The sequence below is a fragment of the Haliotis rubra genome, unplaced genomic scaffold (assembly GCF_003918875.1).
Source record: "Haliotis rubra isolate DU_JTF1 unplaced genomic scaffold, ASM391887v1 Scf889, whole genome shotgun sequence".
NCBI lineage: Eukaryota > Metazoa > Mollusca > Gastropoda > Lepetellida > Haliotidae > Haliotis > Haliotis rubra.
Window position 1 is genome coordinate 126,892 of NW_025767622.1, and position 24,226 is coordinate 151,117.

A 24,226-nucleotide genomic window follows, 5' to 3' on the forward strand; every position below is an offset into this window, starting at 1 on the left:
GTCTGAGGCGTGAGTGGATAATTTGGCAGAAACGTGTACCTAAGTTTTTATCGAATATATTAAAATTGGGTGGTTTTGATGATTGGAATGCATTTTTGAATTGGCCTATGGTTTCAATATCGTACATATTCTCAGGCAAATCATTCCATTGTCGTATTGTATCTGGTAAAAACGAGTTGCTATACAAATCATTACGACATCTTATAGTTTGGATGTTATTACTGTTTCTTAATCTATGGTCACTTAACTGTGATACTTTTTCGGGCAGTAGATCAGTTAAATAAACTGGTGTCATATGATGAACCATTTTGTAAAATAATGATAACTTGCTAATTTGTCTACGGCCAACTAGGGGCATAGAGTTAGCATAGAAAGTTGTCCCAAGACTAGTGTTCATGTGACAGTTGTCTCAAGACCAGTCCTCATGTAATAGTTGTCCCAAGACTAGTGTTCATGTCACAGTTGTCTCAAGACCAGTGTTCATGTCACAGTTGTCTCAAGACCAGTGTTCATGTGACAGTTGTCTCAAGACCAGTGTTCATGTCACAGTTGTCTCAAGACTAGTGTTCATGTCACAGTTGTCTCAAGACCAGTGTTCATGTGACAGTTACCCCAAGACCAGTGTTCATGTCACAGTTGTCTCAAGACCAGTGTTCATGTGACAGTTACCCCAAGACTAGTGTTCATGTCACAGTTGTCTCAAGAGCAGTGTTCATGTGACATTTACCCCAAGACTAGTGTTCATGGGACAGTTTTCTCAAGACCAGTGTTCATGTGTCAATTGTCCCAAGGCTAATGTTCAGGCGTCAGTTGTCCCAAGATTACTGTTCATGTGGCAATTGTCCAAAGACCATTGTTCATGTAACAGTTGTCTCAAGAGCAGTGTTCATGTGACAGTTGTCCGAAGACCAGTGTTCATGTGACAGCTGTTCCAAGACTACTGTTCATGTGACAGGTGTCCCAAGGCTTGTGTTCGGGTGTGAATTGTCCCAAGACAAGTGTTCATGTGACAGTTATCCCAAATCTAGTGGTCATGTGATAGTTGTCCCACCACCAGTGTTCATGTGATAGTTGTCCCAAGACTGGTGTTCATGTGACAGTTGTCCCCAGACTAGTTTTGATGTGACAGTTGTCTCAGACAAGTACTGTTCATGTGGTAGTTGTCTTAATACCAGTGTTCATGTGACATCTGTCCCAAGTCTAGTGATTATGTGACAGTTGTCCCAACACTACCGACCATGTGAAAGTTGTCCAAAGACTAGTGTCCATGTAGCAGTTATCCCAAGGCTTGTGTTCCTGTTGCAGTTGTCCCAAGACTAGTGTTCATCTGACAGTTGTCCCAATACTAGTGATCATCTGACAGTTGTTTCAAGACTAGTGTTCATGTGGCAGCTGTCCCAAGACTGGCGCTGTTGTACCGCTTGTCCCAAGATTGATGTTCATATGTATGTCTATTTGTCAGCTCCTCCTGACATCATCTCAACTACACTGATCTGGGTTGTGGGTGCTGTGGTCGTTTCCGTTCTGGTTGCAAGTTCTGTATGCTGTCTGTGTTTCCGCAAAGGCCCGTGTACACAAAGGTGAGTACAGCCGCAGTTTCCCGTGTCACGGTTTGTTCAGGGGCGTTACATAGGTACAATGAGAGCAAACTGACACATAGTTACTGTGAATGATTCATTTTAAATCGCCTGTAATATTGCAGCCATATCCATGAGGTCATGTTAGTAATTATTTTAACTAAACTCATCCATATTACAAGTCAATTTTTATCTGATTATTTCGGATCAATTCAAACTCGGCTATAGACCACCAACATCTAAATGCTGCATGACTTTCCTGTACTTTGTTCACCAGAGGATGTGCGTATTATCTATATTCTAAAACACCATAAACTACAATTTCGGAATTTAAATGTTAGTTGAGGTTATATATACCGAGAATAAAGAATTAAGTGCCAGCCTATTTCAAAACTAAGGTGGGATGCTGTGGAAATGTTAGGCTAAAATAATTGGGAGGACCAATCCATATTTAGAGACGGTTCATCTGGTAACTGATTTAGGGATATCATAATCATTTGTATTTACAATTAAAGGAAATATTGTTAAAGATATGATGGCACTGCTCTTTGAAGCAAAATAACTATTCCTATTCTGCTTATATAACACTTTTCGACGTAGGTTTCACTTGTCAAAAATGACAACCATGTGACCATATAACAGTCATTTCTGATTTTCACTTTTCAAAAGAAGGTAACCTGTTCGAGGAAAACAAAATGCATGTTTTCCCAATGCGAATACATCCTGTTTAAAGTAAAAGATAATTTCAAGAATAGTTTTGTTTTTAAACTAAAAGTACTAAACCAAATTATGATAGTTGTATTCTTTTCTGAAAGATTTCTTATGAGACAACCTATATTGACAAATTATACTGGGTGGCGCTTAACTTTTTATACTTTGATTTAGATGGACTCACGTGCCGCTGTCAAAGGGATAATAACTAATATAGTGCTTTAACACCTGAGTGGCACCACCGTCAATCCCCCGCCCTCCCCTCAATAATTCATATTTTCACAATTTATAAAATAATGCAATTTATCTTAGAACAACTAGAATTAAATGAGCACAGCCATTATTAAGAAGATCCCATATAGAAGCTGAATGATAATGTATACCCCTTGTGAATCACAAATCTACACAGTCAAGGAAAACGTGGACAAAGACACTTTTAACAACTCATCATGTAACCTACTTCTGCTTTGCATTCATAAACTATAAATTATTTGCCACTTGGGTGTCCTATCTCTTTTGCATTAAACTACGGACATATTTCCTTAAAGCAATGTTTAAAATATCTGTAGGGACAGGTGATAAACTGAGTTATCATGCGATGCTTTAGCGGCAGCATCAGCTCTTGTATTACCTGCATTACCACCATAAACACTAGTTATACAATAGAGGACGATGTCGCATTGGCCATTGGCAGGAGTATTGTATACTTCTGATGTATCACGAATAAGTGGGTGATTCCAGTGGACAATTTCATTGTCTGTAGTCTTGATTTGCACCATCACTTCAGATGATGACTATTGTCGACAAATTTAGCCAAATTAAACGAACATATATTCTTCGATTATAACAATTGCAAGAATAAATATACTTTGAAAGAAGTACATAATTCGCCATAGTTTTACGCTGCTTCAACTCCCGTCAGTCACAAACAATTTAGGTGACTAATTAGCACTACCAACACATAAAATAACTCTATACAGTACAAGCAGAAATTATTGAGAATTTAAAGATTCTAAAATTTGTTATTTTTTTCACTCATTACTCACGTATTAAATGTGAATATTAGCAGAACATAACTCCAGATTCAAACACAGGTGAACAGTTAGTATTTTGTCAAGTCACCATGGGCAGCAATGCAGGCTTCGATGCGGTGGGGCATACTACTGATCAAAGAAGATAGAAAGTCGTGGTCCATGCTGTCCCAATATCTGACCACCTCTTCTTTCATTTCAGCATTATATTGTCAGATTTTTCTTATTGACACCAAACATTTTCTATTGGATTTAGATCAGGGCTATAGCTTGGCCAATCTAATTATGTCATATTTTGGGTCCGAAACCAGGCCTGTGAATGCTTTGAACGATGTTTTGGGTCGTTGTCCTGCTGGAAAATCCAAAAATATCCATAGAACACGTGAGCAGATGGAAGTAAATGTCCCTCGAGAATATCTGTGTACCGCTCACTGTTCATATTCCCTTCAAATACACAGAGAGGCGTTGCCCCTAACACAGATATGCCATAACACACATTAAATTTCGGACTGTACTTTGGGTGCTGATACAAAGGTTTTTCAGTTTGTTTAGTCCAGAATTTCAGTGTATTAGGAAACAGCCACACAGAACTTTCATCTGAGAAAATCACATTGTCCCAGTTAAAATTTATATGCTGTAAGCACCAGTTCAACCTTCGCCTCTTTTGTTCAGGTTTCATGATCGGTGATGGAATTCTTCGACTTCTCTGCCAACCCATTACATGCAGCTCAGTTCTAATTGTTTCCTTACAGACAGCCACAGTTTCTCTATCAATCACATCCAGCCTTAAGTTTTCTAAACTCCTTCGTTTGTTTTTATGAAGCCCATTTCTGGTGTCCCCCGCCGTGATGTTGCTGGAATATTGCTAAAAGCGGCGTAAAAGCAAACTCAGTCAGTCAGTCAGTCAGTCGTTTGTTTTAGAAACAAGAATACCAAGCCGCCGCCTGTCACCGACAGTCAATTTTCTGGGCCTACCTGCGCCTCCCTGGTGCTCAATGCCATATCCATTTGCAATAGTTTTCAAAACACGATGAACAGTGGACAAAGGGATGCATGTTCTACTTGAAATCACTTTAGCTGATCTGATGTCCGTGTTATAATACTCTAAAATCAACTTCCACTTCTCTAAATCATCCATACTGAGGATCACTGAAAATGTCGTCTGCTAGCAAGTACACAAAGGGGGATAACTCTTCACAAACTAATGAAAAAGGATCAACGGAGTTGTCTCTCTTGAATGAAACCAAGCAATTGATAGCTGGTCAAGGTTGTTTATACTAGAAATCCAATTAAACATATTCCTAAATTCTCAATAATTTCTGGTCATACTATATATACTAACGGAAAAAGTCGCTGTACATAACATAAAATTGCATAGAATAAAAGTTATTTGTAAAGTTATCAAAATAACCCTAAATAAAGATGTAGCAAATCACATTGCATAACAGGAGATGTCACGTATCGTGCGTCTCACGTGCACTTTGTGCACAATGTACTTGCTCAGTGTTTGCAGGCTTTTTGACACCTGAAGTTCACATGCCAGATATTGAAATGAACGGTTGATTATTCTCTAGCGTCTGAATGTTAATTTCAACCTAAACTGCTCGTACGTCATGGCACGGTTTACAGAAAATCAGCGTCTCCGCGTCGTGGCTAAGCTGGAGACTGGAATGGCCCAAAATGAAGTGGCAAGACATTTTGGTGTCTATCGAAACACGAGACGTTTTAACACTAATGGAAGCACCAGAGAATTGCCTCGGAACGGCCGTCCACGCGTGACGTCACGTCAGCAACACAACCACATCTGGCTGTCCCATCTAAGGAATCGTTTGCAGACAGCCAGTTTGACTGCTCGGACCATTCCTGGCTTACCACCAATCAGTTCAAGAATTTTACGGAACCGACTGAGAGAGCACAACATCCGACCCCGACGGCCTGTAATACGTCCACTTTGCTCCATCGTCACCGGCGGTACAGGACATAAGACTAGGATGGACATAAGATTGGGATGGTGTTTTGTTTACTGACGAGTCTAGATTTCATCAGCTCAGATAGCAAGGCAAGGGTGTACAGACAGCGAGGTTAACGCTATGCTGAGGCGTACGTTGTTCGACGTCGACAGTTTGGTGGAGACAGCGTTATGGTATGGGGGAACATCACACCTCATGGTCGGACACAACTTGTCATTGTCAATGGCAATCTCACTGGTCTGCGATACAAGAATAAGATCACTGGGCATCATGTTCCTTCAAGCACAGAGACGTAACTTCACGCTTCAGCAAGATAATGCCCTAACACATGTTGCTCATGTTTTGACAGATTTCATGAGACAGCAGAACATTCCGGTACTCCCCTGGCCAGCTGATTCTTCGGACGTCCCCAATCGAGCACGACTGAGATGAAATGGAACGGCCTTTACGTCAAGCCAGGAAACGGCCATCGAGATCAGCTAAATTGGGACAAGCGTTGGTTCAGACTTGAACTAACAATCCCCAAGCTTTCTTCAATCGCTTAGTGTCGTCTATGCGTTGTTGTTGTCAAGCCTGCATTAACGTCAATGGTGGATACACATGATACTTAATTTGTGTACTGACTTTTGACCACATCTTTTCAAGTGCGTGTCATGATGGCAAATGTCAAGTCAAACAGATTATCCTGTCGATAGTTAAGCAATGATTAACGAAAACACCACAAATCATGGTATTATCGTTTTGCAGCACAGAATGGCATTACGTATGTTTATTTCCAAAATATCACCCCAAAATGGAATGTTACGTTTCTTTAGTGAATACGTGTCATTTCGTGACAGCTATATTCAGGGCCCCCTTTTAAATGCCTTAACTTGTCATTACATTGTTGTAATATGGTACTACATAGACCCCGGACCTTTAGGGGAGGAATGTTCAGGGGAATACTTCTTCAAATGAGCTGATTTCTTAGCAAAGCAACTCTGTTAAGACCATCTCCCAATTCCGTGTATGGATGCTTTTAAATATTTTGTCAAATGTAAGTTTAGAGTAATAACTTATGGCCTAATGGGAACATTTGGTGCAAAATATTTAATGACACTTAAAAGTGGTTAAATTAAGTCATGATATTTGTACATTGGGTTTTGGGTATGTATCATCATTACATGTGTTTTACAATGTTCTGCCTTGTATCTGTTGTTCAAACAGGTCAACTCAAACTGAAACTGGTACACACAACATTGTATCAGAGCAGGCAGACGTCGCTTACATGGATTACCAGGACATGCACGAGTATTGGGAAATCAGAGAAGATGAAGCAGCACTGAAACCGAACCACGAAAATATAAATGATGGTAGTGATGGTGCAATGCCGGTTTTAGCAGATTGCTTTCCTGGCGGTCGAGATATCGACCTTGACGCAGGAGATAGTGACGCTGAAGAGGTAGATGGCGACATTAAAGCAGAAGATGGTACAACACCCAGTTCAGTCTCCACTCCTGGCCACTCTTACACACACCTCACGAAGGACGTCCCTGTTGCTGACCCGAGAGCAGTCGCCTCATATATATCTCCACTTGAGGACTAGCATTTGATATTCATTTCGATCTTTTGTGTACCGGTGCAGGGGATGCTGACATTGAAGCAGGAGATGGTGACATTGAAGCAGGAGATGGTGATATTGAAGCAGGGGATGGTGACATTGAACCAGGAGATGGTGACATTGAAGCAGGGGATGGTGACATTGAAGCAGGGATGGTGACATTGAAGCAGGGGATGGTGACATTGAAACAGGGGTTGGTGACATTGAAGCAGGAGGTTGTGACATTTAAGCCGGAGATGATGACATTGAAACAGGGGATGGTGACACTAAAGCAGGCAATGGTGACATTGAAACAGTAGATTGTGACATTGAAGCAGGAGATCATGGCACTGAATCAGGAGATGTGACATTGAATCAGGGGATGGTGACATTGAAGCAGGATATTGTGACATTGAGACAGGAGATGGTGACATTGAAGCAGGATATTGTGACATCGAAGCAATGGATGGTGACATTGAAGCAGGAAATGGTGACATTGAAGTGGGATGTTGTGACATTGAAGCAGGGAATTGTGACATTGAATTACGCCGATCTAAGCAATATTGCAGCTAAAGGACGGCGACCTGTAAATATCAAGTCTGGACCACACAAGCCCGATATTGTTAATATGTTCAACATCCAAGGTGAACTGCTTGTTACACAAGCCAGTGATTGTTAACATGTTCAACATCCTAGGTGAACTGTATCTTTGTTGTTTTACGCCGCACTCAGCAATATTGCAGCTAAAGGACGGCGTCCTGTAAATATCAAGTCTGGACCACACAAGCCATTGATTGTTAACATGTTCAACATCCTAGGTGAACTGTATCTTTGTTGTTTTACGCCGCACTCAGCAATATTGCAGCTTAATGACGGCGACCTGTAAATATCAAGTCTGGACCACACAAGCCATTGATTGTTAATATGTTCAACATCCTAGGTGAACTGCTTGTTATGTTTGTTGTTTTACGCCGCACTCAGCAATATAGCAGCTAAAGGACGGCGTCCTGTAAATATCAAATCTGGACCACACAAGCCAGTGATTGTTAATATGCGTAACGTTTCACGTCAGCTGCTTGCTGCTTAGTTCTTGAGTTATCTATAAAAATCGAGGCTTAAATTTATTTGACTGTTGCAAGACGAAAACCTGAATACGCCTCACCACTGTGGAGCATTCAGTGAGGGAACGTCGAGATTGATGTGTTAATTCAACCCTGTTTATAAGAACATTACGAAGTACTTAATTCGATGTATTTTGTGGGTATCAGTTGTTACAGGATATGGTATGTAATTAGATCATCGCAGCTATTTTATGAATGTTTACACGGCATATCCCCAAACAACATGTTTCAGCATTTGAACAAACCGGAGAAACTACTCAACAGTAAATCAAAATTGCTGATTATACGAAGGTAGTCGCCAGCATATTGTGTTGGTGGGTCACTGAACAGGGAAATTCTTTTTGAAACATTTTTTTTCAGATGTCTCTGAGACCAAAGAATCGAAAGTACATTTCTACTGTGAAAAATAGGTTTACAAAACATCGTATCTTGTGTACTTAATTATATGAATTCCTTTTGGTTTTAGTTTATCATTAACTCTGAAAAGCATGACATGTGTTAGAAAATGTTTACTTTCATGAAGTGATGTGCCTTGTGTATCAAGTTCAGTGTGTTGGGGAGGTATTCTCAATTAAATTATTTGAAATTTTAATAAAGACTCGCCTCGCATCAAAGTGTTTTCGTGTTATACTTTATGTCGATGATAATTCAAAATTTATGAGTCTGTTACAAAATAAAACTGAAAATAGAAGCATAGTCATTTTCTTGAAACTTCAGCTTTTCTTTTCATGTAAAGTAAAATACGTTCTCTACATCATGTCGGTCTTGGACAAACACCACGAAGATAGGTGATGAGACTTACTCATCATTTCAACACCTCCTTTCGCTTCAGTTAAAGGGACAAATTTACGAACTTGTAAGAAATCTGTTCATATTTTATTCATGGTTCACTAACTTTTGAAGAGTAAGTACAAATACAGTAAACAATACTTGGAATGGTCACATTTGGGTTATATTCTTGATATGATCAAGCCATCGACTACACTTTTTGATCACCTTTGGTGCCAATAACACGAGTACTGTGAGAGCTATGGCATGACTAGAATCCCTGGTGTGACATTTCGGTGGATTTCGGAGAGGAACTTCAGTCATTATACTTCATTTCGGGTGTCAGGGATGTCTATTTGAACAGTTTTATATTTCACATTACTGGGACCAGTATTTAGGTTTAAATGTATTTTTATTGTTGTATAAATTGGTCTCGTTACAATATGGCCGAAATATTGTCAATATGACGTTAAGTCAGTGAGTGAGTCAGTTTAGTTTTACGCCGCACTCAGCAATATTCCAGCCATATGGTGGCGGGCTGTAAATTATCGAGTCTGAACTAGACAATCCAGTGATCAACAACATGAGCATCGATCTGCGCAATTGGGAACCGATTACATGTGTCAACCAAGCCAATATTCTAACCCGACCTTCACGGGTCATATGACGTTAAATGTTGACTCACCCACTCTTTTTCTAAGTTACGACAATTATGTCACAGCCAGTGACCCGTGATAAACGCGATCTGCAGACAATCACTAACATGATATGTTGTGAAGGTACTGGGAACATAACGAGTCACTACAAATAACAAGTACAACTCACGGACACTATAAAACCTACAAATGTAAACATGCAAGTGTGACTATAGAAAGTTTCGATATGGGCGAATTCCAACCGGCAGGGTATGTATTCATGTATTTGACGACAGACGATTTAACAAAGACATTGCATAGCTGTTTGTAATACAGTTACATCCTAGGATCCCAGAGGCACAATGTCTGAATGAACAGGGTGAGTGTTAATGCTTTATACGAAAACAAGTTTGATTGTGAATTGGGGCGTTACATTGTGTATGACCAATGAGGCTTGGTGTCCTAGTCATCAATATGTTTTCTTCTTTTATTCTTTCTTCTTTTTGTTTGGTTCTTCTGATAAAACTGAATTACCTAACCCTTTCGCCTCTGCTCACATTGGGAGCAAAAAATATATTCAATAGTACTGCTGACTACTGAACAAGTTTTAACCTGAACATAGATGCCGTGTGCGCAAGGCATGACAGATATTAATGCCTGCAATATTGACAGTTAGAACTACGCTGACTTTCACGAGCTTTCGACACAGTGAGTATAATCAGGTTTTCAATCTCCCGTGATTTTTCCGTAATTCCATTTCTCTTTCTGTCTTGGAGAAGAACAATAACCTACTAATGTGTACATTGTGTTTAATATCTTGCATATAGTACTGTTGTACACTCTTTATTCATAACATTATGGCTTGTAGCTGAAAACCACAAAACGTGTCCTGTTCGGAATCGCTCTAAGTTGGAGAGAGCTATAAATAGTCAAATGAAGTCTTTGTTGTGCGTGTTATAGCATTGAACGATCCTGTCACAGTGTATTCTCGGCCATTTTGCAGTATCACGTCAAATGGAATATGTTTCGTCAGATAATCGAAACGGGTTATTCACAGGTGATTTATGGTTGTATGTTGAACATATACGTAAATGTTTTTGATAGAAATACAGTGATATATCAGTATATGCCCTACAAAATAGCCTTCAGAATCTGTATTGTGTTATTATGATTTCTGTTACATTCGAATCCTTTATGATATGTACAGTCATCTCTTCAATACCTGATTATTTTGGACGTAAGGTATTACAAAATTCTACCACGACATAAAAGAATTATTGATTCTGAGTGGTTAAAAATGCATTAAAATTAACTGACTGTTGATTAATGAAGGTGGTGGATAAAGCGATTCTTTGAGCATGTATTGTTCACTATTTCAACCACACCCACATAGGAAGATGGAATGTCGTGCTCTCTTCCAAGAAATGACCTTTTTGCCTTAATTTCTGAAAAACGACTTGGCAAGTCCAAACAGATAAAATTTGCAACATGTAGCGAACAATTTGACATATATATGTGGACAATTTCTTTTGACAACCCCTGCTTTAAACCTTTGCTTTGAACAAGTCAGGACTATGTGATCTTAAACTGTAGTATATATTTGTTATATTTAGGGCTCCTTTGCCTTTAGGCAGGAGACCTATTGTAATCGTTCGTGTTTTTATTATTATTATTATTATTATTATTTATTCTTCCGCCGTATTTTGTAACAGAGCTACAGAGAGCACCGCTGGACAGAATGCCTTGACAAAAATCACCCAGATGCCCACCGAGGGGTACATATCGCGCTTTAAAATCTGTAGGCTGTAGGACCAATAGCAAAGGGCAGATAATTCAAAATTAATTCAAAAATTTCAATTTCAAATGCAAATTTCTCCAAAACTAATGCTCCAATGTGTGCCAAAGTTCTGGAGCAGATGCGCAATCAAAATGCCTACAATTTCGCCTGGACGGCTCAAGTCGCTAAAATGCACCGTTTGGCCGCTATTTTGGATTGAAGTTTTGGTGATGTTTTTCAGCAAAATGCTGACTACTTTCTTCCCAAAATGTGCTGCACTGAAACTTCAAGAGCTACGGCTTTCAAACTTTGCATACTTTGTGTCTATGCACCTTACTACACAGTAGCATCGTCAAATGTGGCTATGTGTATTTGATGGGCGCCATGTTGGACGCTACTTCTGGGCAAAGTTGTCTTCAAAACTTTCACGGGCTTCTTTGCCACTTTGTGCCAAACTAAACTTACCACATACAACACTTTAAACGCTTGATCTGAAGTGGCCTTTGGTTGTTGAACATTTTCTGTTCTTGGTCCTATGTCAAAAAGTCACTGCAAGCGCTACGGCTTTCAAACTTTCAAGAGCGCCATAAATGTTACTGATAAAAACATCTGTTCAACATCAGGTAAAAAACTATTTGAGACGTGCCCAAATGAAAGAAAAAGAGTGCCAAACAAACTGACCCACAACTCCAGGCAGAACAAGCGAAGCATCACGCAAAAAGGCTTCCAAGAACGTACCAGTGATCATAAATAATGCTTACATTCAGAAACCCATAGTTTGGACAGATTTAATAAAATAGGGACTTCTTTTTATCGCCGACGGCCCAGGGATACATTACCAAATGTGTCATAAGTTTCTCATACATTTACCACACGGCAGATTACCCACGCAAAGCATGAGACAGTTTGAAGGAAGCGCGAGGACGATATCTCCTATAAAGATACCTTCCACTTCAAAGCCTGGTCCACGTGCAGATATGGGAGACGGTGTGAATTTCAACGTTTGACACTGAGATCATCTCAATTTAGCATAAGTATTGCCAGTGAACCAATACAAATTATATTATAATAGAAAGTCATAGTTAGTTACTACACTAGGGTTCAATGGCTTCCTCTATAGAGGAAGGTCTGAGTTAACTTTAGATATGACTCTATATAAAAACACGTTTCAATGTTTCTACTGGTGGAGTGAAGTTTCCTAGATTCATCATGAACTCGGTAGCAATGTAAGTATGCTGAGTCAATAAGTCCTCGATAATTTGTCTATATGTTGTTGAAAAGACGAGGTGAGGTGAAATTGAATTTAACGTCGTGCTTAATAATATTTCGCTCATATGACGACATGCAAGAGTGTGCGTGTGTTTTTGTGCGGCTGCTTGTACTAGCACAGACTTAAGTTGGTTTTATAGTGCTAGCCCACTGAGATACCATGCCGCAGTGAAGCATGAATACCCCACTCAGACACATTATACTGACTCCGAGCCGACCAGTCCTTGTTGTACCCATTAATTCAGAGCGCCAGACAGGGACCAACAAGTACCATATTTTAACGTCTTTTGGTATGACACGGTCGGTAATGTTGTTAAAATTACAATACTGGAAACGTTTGTTTTGTTGTTTGAGTTTGACTTATGTTTTAATCCATATAATGTGAATGACAGTAAACAATTATCATCATTTAGTTGTAGTCAGTATAAGCTTATTAACGGTGTAAGAATTTACACCGAAACATCGCTCAATACAATGAAACAACAATATATCATCCATATAGTAACGAGTAACAGTGGTCTAATAAGGTTAACTGTGGTCTGAAGCTGTGTTTCGGCGAGCCGCTTGCGTGTCAAAAAAACGTCTTCGGGCTCTGTTTGGGACAATTTCAAGACCCATATACGCTTCAAGCGGCAATATGTATCTCAAAAGTTGATAATGTTTATGCAAAGGTGCATGTTAAAAGTATTACCATTTGTTGATTAGATGCATATGTATTTGTGAGTGTTGGCGGTAGTTGAGCTGTGCTAGCTGAAGGGAGCACCCGTAAAGTCTTTCAACACTGCCCGCTCGCCGGCTTTACAATGTTCACAGACTAGTGCACTTTCGGTAACATTTGGGTTTTATGAAGTTTGCATAGATTTTAAAACTTTATAGGTAACCCTCTTTCAAAGGTGTTACGTGTATTTCCAGTATATAAACCCGCTCTCGATTCACAAATTCAGTTGTAACAGCCTGAGTGTAGCAGTGTAATGGATACTGATACAAACTACTGAAGTACCTTAACTTCTTGGAAATCACGTGTTTACTTGCGTCAGCGTGAGAGAAACAGCGTTATGGATATTGATACACCCTACAGAAATACAGAGCACGAATCCTTCATGTCAACATTTCAGTTTGGGTGCTGTTTATATTAAATGGAAATGATGTCTACCAACAGTGCAGCAAAAATCTGTATTCCAACTCTGAAGTACACTTTATACACCCATAGTCTAACCTTTCTGAATTCGACGAAAGTTTAGAACAATTTAGAATTTGAATAATGTAACCGTGACTGTTCCCACAGACATATGAATGCTCAAAGCTAACGCATTACCCCCAATATCCTAAACTGCCAGTGAGGTGCACTCACTGAAGGTGCTGGGTGAACCAGGGATAATCTACAGTTTTCTATTCTCTCTGGGTAAACAGGGCAATTTTGTACAAACTCACTTGCATAAGCCAGAGATCATATAATAGTTTATGGCATCTGCCTTAGCTAAGACTACATGTTTCACATACGTTTCGTTGTGGGTCAGCATTGAAGTGCTAAAAATCTGATGAATCAAGCTCCCAAACACAGTCACTCTCCCCGCTCATCGTTGCTTAATTTCGGCTGAATGAATATAGGAATCTATGCTCAGAACCACATACTAATATACTATCACTCAAAAGTTCCGTTCAAAGATGGTGAGATGTATCATTCAGTATTGTATGCAAAAAAGGCAAAAGGCAAAAAGGTAAAAGGCTGTTGTGTATTCTGTACTGTATACGTAGATTAATAAATATAAAATTGATCAAAATCTAAACGGTTTAAAGCACTTGGGAATAGCCTCTTAAAGATACGACAAGTAAGCAGACTAATTAGTATCGGCATTGCTTATAAAACGTAACAGTAACGTCCCTTAGCCGGTAAGGCGAGCTCTAGACTGGTTTGTGTGCCGTATAGTGTTTGCGCTCCTCGTCACGCTACATTGGGAGTGCGCGGACTGGATACCAGTCAAAACTCGATCGCCTCACGATGTCGCTGTGAGGAGAATATCAACAGTATTCCAGCGCAAGAGAAACCCATACATGGATACGATATTGCAGTTACATAACTGCACAAGCTAAGTATTTTCAAATCTGGAATTATAGTGGTGTCGACTGGTGTGTGACGGATCGATAAAGTAACTGTATGTGTATCAGCCGTGCTTATCTCCTATTTTCGTACTGCTCAGTGCAAACCTTGCTTGGAAATGTTGATGTGTTATGGTAACAACTCAGAGCGAATGACAGGTTTATTCGCGGTGTATAAATTTTCGCGCTAAAATGTTTTGCGCGAAATATACTACGTTTACAGTATGTAAGTGTCCCAGTTTTGTGTTTTCCGACGCTCCATATTGCTTCCTGTATGTTATAGTACATATATACATTTGTGGTGCACATTTTCTTTTGACTAATTGATTTAGGAAATGCTCCCAACGCCAGTTCACAGCTAAGTAATGTGTATGATAAGTGGAAATCATAAACTGAGATACAGTTTATATATACGTTGATGATGCCACAGGATAGAGATAACAGCCACCCATGCATGTCATAATATAGACAAATTAAAACTGTTCATTTTATAAATTTATTGTATTTCATAATATATCAATAGAGACCGCAAACCATTTTTGAGAGGTATAAATAAAACCTAACTTGGATACTATTTCCAATCTGATGAGTGAGACAAATGAAATAAAAAATGGAAAAAAATTTAACAAGTCCCCATACCCTAATTAGAGAGTAATAAAGAACAAGGGGCAGATAACTCTGTTCTTCACATAATTCAACAAATGACAATAAAATTGGAAACTGCTGTTATTGACATTTTAAGAACCTTTTTATTCTGTTGATGCGCCGGAAGTGCTTGTCCCAACTGAACATAGACAGAAAGAAATTATTTGCAAATGATCACAACACTTGACAACACATATAAATTAGACTTTGATTAAAAGCACATTTAATTATTGACATATGAATGACAGCAGGGTGAAACATTTAAATATGCAATTTACCCCTAATGATAACTAAACTGGGCATTAAAGCCAAAAATCATACCCGTGGTCAGATTGTCTTCATATAGATCTGTCCTACTTTACAAAATTTACTGATTATATTATTCTTGTCACAGACCCCTATGAATGATGAAGTATTAACAGCAATAAGAACAAAAATATTTTGTCCATCTCTTTCACATTAATGGCAGTCTCAATGATTTCTTGATCAGACAAGAAACTTTACAAATGGGAGAGTGAGTTTAGTTATATGCCGCACCCAGCAATATTCCAGCTATATGGCGGTGGTCTGTAAATAATCCGAGTCTGGACCAGACAATCCAGTGATCAACAGCATGAGCATCGGTCTTAGCAATTTGGAACCGATTACATGTGTCAACCAACTCAGCAAGCCTGACTGCCCGATCCCGGTAGTCGACTCATTCGACTCATGGGTGACTGAAGATCAATTCTAACCCGGATCTTCACGGTGGAAACAAACAAAACAAAAATAAATAAATGATAATAAATAATGTGATGAATTGTCGAAAATACATGTTTTGGAAGAACTGAAAGGCAACAGAAAATGTGATGCAGTAATGGAACATTTGAGTAACATTTGATGCAGAGTGACACAGATGTTAACATCAGTATATGTGATAATAATAAAAAAAATTATATTGTCTCAACTTAATTACTTCTCACAGGTGCCATAACATCACAACTTCACTTGCAGCTTCATGCAACTTGTTTCTAATCATAAAAGCATGCCAGGTTTCTGCCTGAAACCATTAGTTCATAGAACAATATGCCATCCAAAAGAAATGTTCCCTGTCGATCCATTCCACAGTGTTCAACTGAATTTGCACAAAATCAAAATCAAATGTCTCTGTGAGATGAATATTCAGAATAATCTGAATAAATATAAGAATTGTTGCTTCAAAATACGTACAGTTAGCTCATACGGATTTGTAGATGACTACCAGTTGGCGTTTTAACTCAAGAATACCAGCAAAGAGTAAAAATTCGCTTAAAATACCTGACAAGTAACACGTATCTAAGATAAACATGTCGGCCATCTTGGCCACGAGGGCTGAGTTTTCAACTTTTATTTATCGTGTCTTTGCGCCGTTTTAACGCTTCAAATGTAGTCATGGATGGTTTTAATCGTTTGTCTATACATCCAACTTGCGTTTGCCATCAAATATACATGGTGACAATGGTTATGTTTATGTATATACATTTACGAATATCTCAATGAAGGACGCTCACATCGTTCTGTCACTGTCCGACTGCAAAATCGCAGCAAATATTCAACTGTAACTGGTTTCAGTGGGCACCAAACCCGAATCGAATGTATTTTCTACCTTCGCGTGTTGAAGAATGTTTTTTCCAATAGTGTTAACGTTGTGATAATAAACGTAACACAGAACCCATTCTGAAAACCAAAACCTGTTTCTATGTAAACACGCCACCAGGCGGCGTGATTGTACTTCCGATGCGGTCTCTAATATCAACATGTTACATATTTTTGGTTAAAAGTATATCTTCACAACATTATGAGGAAACTTTAAACGCCAGGGTCAGGATGTCTTTGTTTTTTTTTACCGTCTAACCAAAAATATGCTTCTGGATATACACGTTTAAAAAGCTTCCTCTACACCTTTTCATTTACACCGATGCTTCTCAGCTTTACACATTTCTCAGATGTAGTTCATTAGTCCACCATTCCTTTCAAGATCTTCAATGTTATTACTACTGACTCAAACTAATTACGGCTCCTTGCCACAAGCCAGGGAACCTATTGTTATTGTTCAGTATTTTATTACATAATTCCACTATAATTTGTTCCACTCCTTCAAAGAGAACCTGTGCAGAGTCGCCTGAAAAATCACCCGAGATGCCCACCGAAGCGTAGATATTCCCCATAAAAATCTCAACATTCTAGACCAAGGCAGATAATTCAAACAACCCGTAACACTGACACAAACCATCCGATGTCGACCAAAAGGTGCGTGTACAAGTGGACTATTAGTCTCGATTATATCTACTGATTGTGGTTATGTATCTCCAAAGACAACAAAAGACAAGACAAATTATTATTTCCACACATTAGTTGCTATATTCATCGATTCTCTTGAGAACACAATGAAAGTAAGCAGTATGTATCTCAATCGTTTACTGATAATTTTCTGTTCTATGGTTAGGCGTAAAGATAGCTTATGGAACCGTTAGTAAAATAAACCAACAACCACCACTTGCTAGCTTTCTAATTCTAAAAGAGCAAATGCATGTTTGGTATAAACTGGATGTTCTCAATTTGTTTATGATTATAAGTGAACTGTTCACAGGTCTTATGTGGACTCTAACTGTATTTGCTTGCTCTGGAATTCAGAAGTTCAGTTCGAGAGCGTGACAGTAACTGTCATATGGTAACTGACACTGACTATATAAATACCCTACTTGCTGTGGATTCACACGGACACTTGTGACATCATGACACAAACAGTGTAATGGATATTAATATGGCCGATACTAATACAACACTCGATCACCTTGTGTCAACGTTTCAACTTTGCAACGTTTGAACTATAAGCTGAAATAACGCAAGACTAATGTCCCCCAACAGCTAAATGTACGACATCTGCGTGAATCTCTAGATTAAATTAAACCCAAGGAGCCCATACATCGCTGCTCGCAGCTATATTTATATCTAGTTCTGACCGCTTTCTACAGAACGGAACAGAACATTAATTACTTTCAGGCCACTTTCCGTGGTATATGAAGTTCAAAGTACAATATTATTCAGAACACCTGCATGGTGGTAGGACATTTAGGTGAATCTATGTACTTAATAATACAAACACATATTGTAGAGGGGAGTATTTGTTTATCAAGAGGACTTGTAGTTTAGCTCAGGAGAGAACACGTAAGGAGAGTTTACAGATTTGTTCTTACATGCATATAAAGTGCCAAGTTTTAACACGTTGGGGTGAACATAAATAAGTGATAAAACCCTTTCCACATCCATAGAAATCTCTGCTTTAACGAATCTAAAGTAGTCACAACACAAGTGCATGATATTCATCACCAACGCAGATATTCTGACACAGGTTACTGGTTCGTTAACTGTCTACCTTTCAAAACCAAAAATAATTATTTTTCGTAAGGGTGGAAATCCTAAACCATGTGAAAAATGGTATTATCACAACGAAATTGGGCTACTGATGACTCCATCATTTAATTTAACAAGGGAAGTATCCCATTTGGCGTTAAACTAATAAATGTGTTTTAACTAATGAATGTGTTAAAATTAGTCTGGACATACGGAAAAGTCCCACTCGGGAGATTTTTCATGGGGACATCAAAGGGGATATCAAAGACTAGAGGTGGTAGAGAGGGTCCAGTTTCTCGTATGTAAACACTATCTTGGTACTGGCATTCCTAATGTGATGGCTCTTGGGGAATGTGGTCGTTACCCATTGTTAATAGACAGTTCAGTGAGGTGCATCAAATATTGGCTAAAACTGCTTCACATGCCAACTAATCGACTTCCACGAAAGGCGTACGAAATGTTAGTCAATCTTGATTCAGTAGGTAGACATATATTGGGCAAGTAATGTTAGACATATCTTATTTGGTGTAGGTCTTGGTTATGCTTGGGTCTATCAAGACGTTGGATGTATAGCTAGTTTTCTCAGCATTTTCCAAACCAGATTAAAAGATATGTACACCCAAGATTGAACAAATATATTAGCATCTATCACTAGATATGAATGTTATGCAAGTTTTAAGATTAGCCTTGAAGCAGATAAATATGTAATAGTTTCAACCTTGTGTACATTTGCAACCGACTTTGCTCGAGTTGGATGTACACGGTTAAATGTTGATACTGGGAGACATAATAAAATTGCAAAGTCTGAAAGGGTATGTACATATTGTAATTTTAACAATAGATCTGTACCATTCCACCCTCATATTTCCATCCTTAAAGAACATTTGGAAGAAATACATACTAAGTAAATATTTAAATCGCCCTTCAGTACAATTTGTTCGCCTTATGGCAACAACAAACTATCAAGATTTAAATATCTGTAATTATATTTTTCAAATATGCATTCAAGAGTAGAAATTAAATATGAATCTCTTGTGAATGTACTCTTCCTTCAATAAACATTTGATTTGAATATTCTATAATCCCTGCCTAGTAATATGGTACCATGTGGGTGTAAACGTGTATAGTTAGATGTGTTCTTAATTTTCAGTGGACGAAAAGAAATCTAATGTACCTTCTAAATACTTCTAAAGTCCTCAAAGCCCTTTATCGCACAACCAAATAATATAACTGGGAGCACCTTTGCCTCCGAAAGTTTAATATGACACTACATTGTTGGATATGACACACAGAATGTGTTGCTTGCTCTTCCAAAAGCTTGTCACTTTATCATTAACGTTTATCTGTTGAAAGTCTGGTAGTCGGAACATCGACGTCAATGTCTCCAGTGGAGCTGACCGCTGTCTTCAAGAGTTGTACTGCAGTATAGTATTCAGAACCATGTTGATGTGTTACCCGGGCCCCAGGAACCCTCCGCCATAATATCCTTACCAGGATATGAAGTAATCTGCCCCAGGACGTTCATCAACGTTTAGTGTCCTCAGTGAGAGGAAGGTGTAAATACACAAGGTGGACACACTCATAACTGACCATGTGAACTTGCTTGGGAACCCCCTCTTGTGTTGTGGCTCATTTGCATATGACAGATACGCTGTTCGTACGGACTGTTGTGGCTACCAGACCTATTCCTTCGAGGGATATGTTAAATGTCGCTTTCTCTTTCAACGAAATGAATCATGACAGAAAACCCTCCTCATGAAAACAGTAATGTCTACAATAACGAAGACAATCCTAACAAGTTCAAAGTAATATGTATTTATCCTTTACAGATCTTCAGAAGTCCCAGAAGGATCTAAAGATGTTGAATTACATCCTCCTTTTCCTAATATTTGGTGAGTATGTTGTGTACATATAGGGGTTATCACTCGAACGTGTTCTACAGTGCTCAATATTCTGTATTCTGGATAACCATTGTATTTTACATTGACTGTATATATTTATGGAATAAATAAGTAATAACTGCATTAATGGAATAAATAAGTAATAACCGCATTAAGATTGTGCCTAAGTTTTATCACAATCTGTATTTTCACAGCCACTCAAGGAAAGGGTGAGGAGTGTCCCTTGGGTACATATGGTGAAACCTGTAACAAAAACTGCAGCATTCACTGTGCCCCTTCTCCTTCTGACAAGAAAGTCCACTGTCACAAGCAGACTGGAAAATGTTCAGAAGGATGTAACAGAGGCTGGCATGGGGATCAGTGTAATTTCCGGTGTAGCAGGAACTGCCTGGACTATGTGTGTGAAGTACAACGTGGAACTTGCCTGGAATGTAAAGCAAAATATTCAGGGGATTATTGTGAGACATACGAAGGTACGTGGACTGATTAATATGCATTTTTTGTGTGTGGCTTTATTGGTAACATGTGCACACTTATTTCTCCGCCAATTGGTGTCTGGCATATTGAACCACTCGACATGTCACAAAAACAGATATTTCTAGTGATGTGAACATTGTCTATTCACTATCATGCGGCGCTACTGTGAAACCTGAAGACAATCGAATTAGAAATCAGTCTCTTTAACAAAGTTGTTATTATTACGTCATGAATATAAACGTTGAACCTAATACAATAGTTAAACGAAAGAACACCATGTGAAACCAACAAACAAGAAAGCAATGTGATATAATTAACTATCGTTTGCTAAAATTAACTGCGTTTACAAACTACATGTACATGGCAGGACAAAGGCAAACTCAAAATAATATTTCTGCGAATGAATACTTGTAAACTGTACGACCATTAAGTGGGTAGAAGTGTTTATGGTCGACAGACCACTTGCTCTTCAGTTATCTGCACTGCCACTGGGGTGTGTTCTTTATCCCATCTTATTTATTTGCTATACAGATTACTGCCGGTGTATACACAACAACTGTCTTAGATTACAGATGCAAGTCTAGCTAGTTTGAGTAAAGGTTCAAATCTTGAATGCATAGCTGAGATTTGTACGTTTACGTCATTGCGTAAAGATAATCTTCCATTCTTAAATGATGGCAAAACCAAAAAGATTATTATTGATTTCAGAAAACGGAAACGATTGTGGGCTTCAGTTCCGACTGATAATGAGGACATTTAATATTTTGATCAGTAGAGGTATCATGGTATCTCCTAGGTGGAATTGTAACACTGATTTTATCTATAGAGAAGGACAGCAGTTATATTTCTCATTTTCATGTTGAGAGGGTTATTATGAGCTTGTTTCACAGCATATTGTCCAGAGTATACAAACTTTTAGATTGTGCACATGGTATGGGACCCTATCTGTTCAGAATGGAAACTACCTGTGAAGATCTGGGTTAATATTTATGTTCAGCAACCCATGTTTGTCGTAAGAGGCGACTAACGAGATCGGGTGGTCAGGCTCGCTGACTTGGTAGACACATGTCATCGGTTCCCCATTGCGTAGATCGATGATCATGTGGTTGATCAATGGATTGTCTGGTCCACACTGGATTATTTACAGACCGCCGCAATATAGCTGGAATATTGCTGAGTGCAGCGTTAACCAACAAACCAACCAACCAATCAGAATGGAAACAAGCTTTAAAACTGTGTAAAACCAGCCTGACAATTTTAGAATCAGATTACCTACTATTAGCAGCTTATTAACAACCAATATCTTTTAAAAAGCTCGTAAAATTATGAGTGACTGCTATAATGTCATTGTCTCCCAGTGTAAGTTATAACGTTATGGTCGTCGTCTTCAAAAGCCTATATGAAGGGCGAACAGGGCCAGCTAGTCTTTTATAATCCGTCATCCGTGCTTAAAATCAATGCAGTAATTTTAAATTAAATTTATCATAGAAAAATCTTTATCCTTACTTAAATGAATTTCCTATGAAACTCATATGCATCCATTGTATTGTCATTGTATTCCTGTGTGGTATGCTATACTTCAGTACCCAGTCATACAACTTCGGTTTCAAATCGCAATAGTATGAGAGCAGCACACGTACAGAAGTGCAATTAGGGCATATTGATATATTTATAATGAGTCGTGTTGATACAAGGTCCGACGTCGTAAGATTCAAGGTATGATTCGCATTATTGAGACACATGATGCCATTTACAGAAAACTAGCACTCAACAAAGTATGTTGTAATCGAACACAGATCTTGTATGTTTAGAATTAATGTATTTATTTACAGGAAGAGAGCCAAAACAATGTGCACAGGAGGTTGCCTCAACACCACTGGCTGCGATACTTGTTCCAGTGTTCGTCATACTCATCATCATCATCATCATCATCATCATCACTCTGGTTATGTACAGACGCCGAAGAACGTAAGACTACATGTTATCATGTTCATCCACGAAGTTGTCTCCCAGTGATAAGATAATTTATTCTCCTGTTTAAACCTAGCGTACGTGTGCGCACAGTATGTGTGTCATATCTTTAGCTTGAGACCAGACACCCTGACTTTAGCGGTGTGCACATAGGTTGTGTCATATCTCCAGCTTGAGACCAGACACCATGGGGTTTAACGGTGTGCACATTGCTTGTGTCATATCTCTAGCTTGAGACCAGACACCCTGGGATTTAGCTGTGTGCACATAGGTTGTGTCATGTCTCCAGCTTGAGACCAGACACCATGGCTTTAACGGTGTGCACATGGGTTGTGTCATATCTCCAGCTTGAGACCAGACACCCTGGGGTTTAGCTGTGTGCACATGGGTTGTGTCATATCTCCAGCTTGAGACCAGACACCCTGGGGTTTAGCTGTTTGCACATAGGTTGTGTCATATCTCCAGCTTGAGACCAGACACCCTGGGGTTTAGCTGTGTGCACATAGGTTGTGTCATATCTCCAGCTTGAGACCAGACACCCTGGCTTTAAGCGTAAATGTCTGAATGTGTCTGTGAGTATGTGAACGAACATATATGTACCTTTAGTCCTAAACAAAGACTTAAACCTATCTTACATTCTAATAAAACTAATACCTAATAATTGTACGCAAGTCTCGGGTACTGACAACAGACAGAATACTGACCTGAACAGACCATATAGCACGTCGTTATCCCTCACATACTAACTATTGAGTGGTAATTTGGATCATGTATTCCTGATGGTATTGGTGGGTTACAGTTGCTCCTTAGTTATTGGTTAATCATTGGGGATATGTAGTAGGATATACATGTTAGTGCAGTATCACATTCATTTAGTATTACCGGAGTGATGTTTAGCCTTGTGGTTGTTACTCATGGAGTAACTTAGTCATAAAAGTAATCAAAGTTACTTGTTACCCCACAGTTAATACAGTTACTTTGTTCTTAATTCTTAATACTTCTAAGACGTACTTTACATTATGTTTCTGTTTCAGGTATTAGGTATCATGCAGTCATGTATTTGGCTTCAGAGTTGGAAGTTAACTCTGTTAACCAATTTAAACCAAATTTAAACCATCTTAGTAAATTTAGACTCAAACAGTAAGATAACAACATGTTTTCAGTGTGCGTTTAGGTTCCTGCAGTGTATCCGTTCTAAACTTAGCGTGGTTTATGACTTTTTGTAGTCATAATGAATATTTCGTCGTGTAACTCTCGGACAAGGGTATGCATCACAAGGATGGAACTCACCGGTGATGAATTGAAGAAAATTGTCCTAGCTTTAA

At 38.8% G+C, this 24,226-nt stretch overlaps 1 protein-coding gene and 1 long non-coding RNA gene across 2 annotated transcripts in view; one reads left to right on the forward strand and one right to left on the reverse strand.

The window, feature by feature from the left end:
• The window catches only part of LOC124263534 (cell death abnormality protein 1-like), a 215,522-nt gene that overhangs the window by 17,286 nt on the left and 174,010 nt on the right, over positions 1-24,226 (forward strand). The gene's annotated exons all lie outside the window — the stretch shown is intronic.
• LOC124263547 lies at positions 1,335-20,753 on the reverse strand. Its single transcript, XR_006894871.1, has 3 exons — positions 20,652-20,753; positions 10,966-10,973; positions 1,335-1,345 (listed from the first exon to the last, which is right to left on the reverse strand). It is a non-coding gene; the product is annotated as an uncharacterized LOC124263547 (long non-coding RNA).